Consider the following 7026-nt stretch of genomic DNA (forward strand, 5'->3'; position numbering starts at 1 on the left):
CCCAATGATGGCCACAGCATCAGGATGCAAAACCCAGAGGGAACATGAAAATGTCTTCCTCTCTAAACCCAGACCTTAAGTAGGTCAAACTTGTTCAAATTAACAAAAGAACACGTTAAAATGGTTATTAAAACATTCCACAGTTACAGATCTATTTTTACCTGTGAAGTGACAGTCGGAGTTAGAGTACAGTCTTCTCTAAACCATTTCTTTGTCCGGTCATAGCTTGAGTTTATTTGGAACACACACCAGGAAGCAAATTCAAGCTGTGTTTTAAACCTCTTCAAAAACTGAGAAAGTTCTCGGTGACAGTGAAGGTGCTTACCAACCCTTGTCATTCTTCTTCAAACTGCAAAACTTCCACAGACAGTCACTTTCTTGGCTGGGCTCCGCTTTTTTCTAGTCTACCTTGCAAAGGGATGTTGGGGTGTTGTTTTTCAGTCTTGTGAAGTTATTAGTGGGAGTCTAGAATAACACAGCTACTTTGAAAAAAGTCTCTTTCTCTGTCTCTCTCTCTCTTTCTCTCAGTACAGCTAAGTGTCCATCTACCTGACTAGTAATTGAACACTCAAGTAATATGAAAGTACATATTTGCATACAAAAATATCTAGAAACATTTTTTCACAAAAATCTAAATATAAGTATTTGTCAGTAGGAGGGGGAGAAGATGAATGGAAATATTTCTGTAAAATGGATAATGAAGAGAAAGAGACAGAGAGACAGAGAGAGACAGAGAAAGAGACACAGAGAGAGAGCCACAACTCTATGCAGTGACACAGATGAATATCAAAAACATGCTCAGTGAAGAAACTGGATTCCAAAGCCTGTCTGACTCTAGTTTTGTAAAGTTCCATGAGAGGAAAGGAATAGGGAACGGTCAATGGTTGCCCTGAGGTATGGGGGGGGGGTGTTAACTGGGAGGAGAAGTTATAAGGTTCTAGGGTGACAGAAATTCTATGCAACTCGGTGTTGCACAGGGCTGCTATATTCTATGCAACAAGGCTGCTACTTGGGGGGTGGGAAAACCCATCAATGAGTTCTTAAATGTTTGTGCATTTAACAGCATAAAATATCTCAAAGAAAAAGAATTATTATAAACAATTCTGGACACCACAAATACTGGACAGTAGTTAATTATGTGTATAATGCACAGCTTGGAGAAAACTGTAATAATATTTGCAAGTTACTTAGAAACACATAAAAACTAAGATGGAGCATGTATTGGTGGGGGAATGGGCAGGAGAGATGGGTGATAAAGGGAAGGTAGAGAAGGGTCAACAGTCCAGGAGGCAGGTCCCCGGCAGTATGCTGCCCAGTCGTTGAAGGCAGACCTCTCTTAACCATCATTCGGTACCACTGTGCCTGCTAGAGTGCTGTACAGTGCTGTAGGCACGTGTTTAAGGAAGGCCAACCTAGAATGATGCTCAACACCACCTTAAAAAGCAGTTGTCCTTCAACTAGTAATACCTTCCACGCCTAAGCTGCTTAGAAAACATGTTGCTTGTTAAGTTACATAATCTTATGAGGTATGAACTACCCCTGGTTGCAGAAGACTGGATAGCGGTTCAGAGACAGCTCAAATAATGTGTGTACATTCACATAGCTGCTTGGACGGAAGCCCAGATATGAGCTCAGCATTCTGCCTCTGCCACACAGACTTTGTTTCACCCTGTTCAAAGCTCACCCTCATAGATGTTAGCAACAGTTTCAAATCCTAGGAAATAAACTTGGAAAAGCAAAAAGTATATCTCCTTCTTTAGCTGGAGACTGAGAAGTCCACAGACGCTGGGTGACATTGGTGCAGCGGGCTTTACTGCTTCATGTGTGAGCCATGATGAGGGTGCTGAGAATAAAACCCAAGTCTTCTAACCAGCTCCCTTCCATTGTTACTTTGGCCTTAAAGCAATTACTGTTGTGAGGTTGACTTATATCTTCATACTGTTCAACCAGTTCAAGTCCTTAGAATGTGTGACTCCATTTGGAAATTAAGTCTTTATTAACAGTCAAGACAAGGTCATTAGGGTAAGCCCTAATCCAATGTGGTTTCCCTGTTATTGTGTTTTGTTTTGTTTTGTTTTGTTTTGTTTTGTTTTGTTTTGTTATATTGTAGGAGGGGGTAGGTATACATGCTGCTTACTGCCTAAGTGTGAAGGTCAGAGAACAACTTCCATCATACAGGTCTTAGTGAATGGAACTCAGGTCTTCAAGCTGGGAGGCAAATGTGTTAACTTTCTGAGCCATCTTGCTGGTCCTTTGTTGAATAGTATGAAGATACAGTTCAACCCACAATAGTCATTACCTTTAGGCCTAAGTAATCAAAGGAAAGGGGCTGGAGAGATGGGTCAGTGGTTAAGAGCACTGTCTGTCCTTCCAGAGGACCTGGGTTTGATCCTCAGCAGCCAGATCATGGCTCACACCTGGTGCTCTAAAAGGAAACTGAACACAGAGAGAGATGGGGTACACATGCAGAGCCAGCACCATGTGAACATACAAGAGAGATCCAGGGGATGCATTTCTAGGTAAAGAATTGCCTAAGCTTGCCAGCCAAAAGGTATAATCATAGTATGCAACAGCCCAAGCAAGAGCGGACCCGACTCTCCCCCGAACCCACACCTGCCCTGCAGCATCTCCAGGGTGGACTTCAAGCTTGCTGTTGTGGAGCATCTAGGGAATTCTCTTTGTTCTAGCAGATAAACAAGAAAAAAATCCAAGTCATTCTTACTGTCAAGGCATTTAACCTTGGGACTTGGTTTTAGAACCTTCTATACATGAACTGAATGCATGCCGGAGGGCACACAGGCACACACACAAAGTTTGTGGCACATGTTGAGGTGAATGCGTAACAATAACATAGTGATGAAATGTGCTGCCAGAGAAACTCGGCTTTGAAATCACAGCAAAGATTGGCGGTGTAGGAGTCACTTTACAGAAATCCATTTTGTCAGGGCTGGAGTGGTGACTCGGCAGTTGAGAGCGCGTGCTGCTCTAGCAAACGACAGGGGATTTGATTCCCAGCACCCAATTAGTGGCCATCATCGGCTCTTCAAATCCTCAGCCTGGTTCTTATGGCCTACTTCACGTTAGGTGCCTATCCTGTCATGACCTTTATGGCTTTGTTATTATTAGAAATCTGCTAGCAGACTAAGAAACAGAAAATAAGCTCTGTCTGGTAGTGGAAGGTATGGTTTATATGCAAACTTTACCTTTCAAAGGTACTACCAAGAGGCTGGGAGACAGCTCAGCAGTGAAGGGCACTTGCTGCTCTTCCAGAGGACCGAGGTCCCGGCACCCACAGCAGATGGTTCACAACTGCCTATAACTCCAGCTCCAGGGCCAACACCCTCTTGTGGACCCCAAAGGCGTTAGCTGCACTACACATGCTACACATACCACACATACTACACATAATACACATATCCACACCCAGACACATATTTTTTTTAAAACTAAATAAATTAAAGTTCTACAAAGATGGGAAGGGGCTTCTAAGAGGCAAATCAAAATAGAAACAAAAACAAACAAACAAAAAAACATAACATTTTTTATCTGAAAATGGGGAGCCCCTTCATGTTTCCAAGATGATACAGGACAAATCAGGGTTCCTTTTGGAGGTTACTAGCCTTATTAATAAAAGAATGTATTAATTGACTCAAATGGAAGCTTGGGAACTATTTTATTAAAATTCAGAGGAAAAACATCCAGGGCAGGCAAGATGTAAATCATGGCACCTGCCTGTAGAAGGGGAGTAGAGGGGTCAGGGCAGCAGAAGCCATGCTGCTTAAGCAGGTGTGAGGGTCAGACACATGTGACAGGGGTGATTTAGAGAAAGAAAAGGGAGGCCAAAGCATCAGAGAAGACAGACTTAGCTTCTTACCAGCTTCAGGGGGTGGGGGACAGAGACAGACAGACAGACAGAAGAAAAATGCTGTGCCTGATTTAGACTGAGAAAGGTGGGCAGACCCAGCCAAATCTTGGTGGCTCACAGACGCTGCACCAGGAGGACAGGAATAATTCTGGGAAGGAAAAGTACAGGATCTCAATAATGGAAATATTATCTCACCTGTCGCTTTAGCGTAGTTTAAGTTAAGCCCACCTTCCAGGAGTGGTCCCTTGGCCAGGTGATTGACCCAGCCCAACTAGACTGTTAAGTTCCTACTTATGCCAAAGACTGTTCTCTTAGCCAAAGGAGTGTTTTGTTTTCTTTTTCTTCTTTTATTTTTTCCTTAATGGTCCTTTACTGATACTATAACAATACAAATCCACATAAAGGCTACTCTTTTTTCCTAAATTTCCATACATTCTGATTACATGAAGGAGAAAATTCTCAGCTTATTTCTACATTGCCTTAATGAATGTCTGCATGCCTCACTCCAGCGTGCGATGTCACTAAGCTCAATTTACACAGTTTTAGTCATGTTTACTTTCAGCATTATTTTAGGATAGATTAGATTATGTGAATTTATGTTTACAGTTTTTATGTGACATTCACCTTTTAACATTTTTTAATGATTTATTTGTTTTTACTTCATGTGCATCGATGTTTTGTCTGCATGTATGTTTTCATGAGGATGTCGAATCCCCAGGAACTGACGTTACAGACCGTTGTGAGCTGCTACATGGGCGCTGAGAATTGAACCCAGCTCCTCTGGAAGAGCAGCCAGCGCTCTTAACTACTGAGTGCATTCTCTCTCCAGCCTCATGTTTTACCTTTAAATAAAAGTTTTGAATAGAATATCTGGTCAATTGGAAGTAAAGAATTAAGCAAATTATCAATGTGATACAAAGATATGGTTAAAATAAAATAGCTTTCAGAAAGATAGTTGGGAAATACAAGCCAGGAAGATGGTGGACCATCCCAGCCAAGACTTAGGAAATGGAGAACAAAGACTCCATGAAGCCCCAGTTCCTCCCAGTCTGTTTCTGCCTGACTCCTTGCATCTCTGGCAGCTCCCTCAAACAAGCTCTACTGTAACAGAAAGTGGCTGGAAACAACTTCCAATTTTGCAGTTATCGGGGAAGTGATTAACCACTTTGCCTTCAGTTCCAACTTTATGTTCCAGGGATCAGAATTACCACATGGACACAGGTAACTTCCGGTCTCATGGCTCAGCTCAGAAGTCAATTGTGAGATTCAAGAAGTTCTGAGGGGCCAGAGAGCAAGCATTTGCCCTTAGATTGGAGGCTTTTTTCTTAGTGAAGAGTTCCTTCCAAAAAGTTAATAGATGGATCATGCCATGTAAAAAGGTTTGCAATATCTCAAACTGAACAATTATTGATGTACAATATATAAAGAGCCCCTACAAATCAATTTTCAGAAGAAAGGCACTCAGTAGTAACCAAGAAGGTGAGGTGTGCTTTCATAGGAGAAATCTACAGCGCTAAGTGGCACCTGAAGCCAGACTCAGACGGTAGTAATGGTGGCAGTGTAGTTGTGAACAGCAACGTGATAATGAACTTTACCTATTAGAAAGACAAACAGTGATGAATATATAATTCCAAGTGCTTTCAGCCCACAGGAACATCAGGCTTTGGCCACAGACCTCATAAGCACACAGAAGATCTTCAAAAGAATGGATACCAGATGTCCTCACCCAGGCCTTTGTGCAAGGGAAGAGAAGACCGAAAAGAGCCTGGGTACCCATCACTATGGGTAGCCCTTGTGGCATCTCCCTCAGGAGCCAGAAACAACAAATGAGAATGAGTGCAGGCAGCCACATGGAATAATCTCCATGAAATGAGGAAGAGAAATGGGTAGCCAAATGGCATTAATGGCATAGTCCTGTTTATTTTTCTAAAATGCACTACATGCAAAACGGGATGTTACCTAGCTGGTTAAAATGATACCTACCTAAGGCCATACACACGACACCGTATCCTGGGTACCAAGAGGGGTGGGCTGATGGTAGTAAAGAACCAGAGAGGAAGAAGAGAAGTTTAAAGGAAGGGAAATGGCAGCCAGGCTAGCAATACAGGGTGCCTGCCCACAATGCTCGTTTGGCATGCATCTGAGAGAGGGGTAAACCTGCTTAGGAGGCTATCGGCGCAGCTCGGGTGTGAAAGTAGGAGTCAATTGTGACGCTGGTGGAATGATGTCAGTGGAGCCGAGAGTAGAATAGGAATGGTGTGGCATGTGATGGAGTGAACGGGGTGAGAAACATCAAGAGTACTTCTAGCGTCCATTGCACTGTGCTGACATCATTGGGACAGTGGACAGGAGTGGGATGCTCGGGTGTCCTTTCGTTTGCTGCTACAGGAATAAATCACTGCTGTGTCCAGGGTGAGGCATGGAAGGTTTTTATTGCAGATAAATGTTAGACAATACATCCAAGCACACTCCTTATATAATGGTACATATACTGCTTTGCTGAGTCAACCTTCAAAACATGGCCGAGATGACTCAACAAAACGAATTTCTGGACTCAAGAGGAGAGCAAATAGTATTTATATTCCAGGAAAGCTAGGGTTTCAGCAGACCCAGAATAAACATGAGGTTTTCACTTGGAATTTGAAGCTGGGATTGAGTTTGAAGTTGGGATTTGTTTTTAAATCTCTAAATTACCAGTTGTCATTTGAGTGCAATATTTTACTCCCCATTGGCTCCAGCTTGAATAGCAGGACTGTAGGTCCTTGATAACGCAATGCCAGAGTCTTCTGAAGGAGAGAAATGGCTCATGGCAGTTACTAAATTCTTGTTTCTCAAACTTTTGACTCAGATAGCAGTTGGCAAATCCAGCGATGGAGGGCTAGATAGACATCAACTTGACTGGAAAGATTCAAAGATCAACACCACTCATCTTTAGATGATGCATTAAAGTTCACAAAGGTTGTGGTGGGTTGAATATGCTTGGCCCACAGGGAGTGGTACTATTAGGAGGTATGGCCTTGTTAAAGGAAGTGTGTCACTTTGGGGGTGAGCTTAGAAGCTCCCCCCTGGGGCTGGTGAGATGGCTCAGTGGGTAAGAGCACCCGACTGCTCTTCCGAAGGTCCAGAGTTCAAATCCCAGCAACCACATGGTGGCTCACAAC

Source organism: Mus pahari, chromosome 14, assembly GCF_900095145.1.
Source record: "Mus pahari chromosome 14, PAHARI_EIJ_v1.1, whole genome shotgun sequence".
Taxonomy (NCBI): Eukaryota; Metazoa; Chordata; class Mammalia; order Rodentia; family Muridae; genus Mus; species Mus pahari.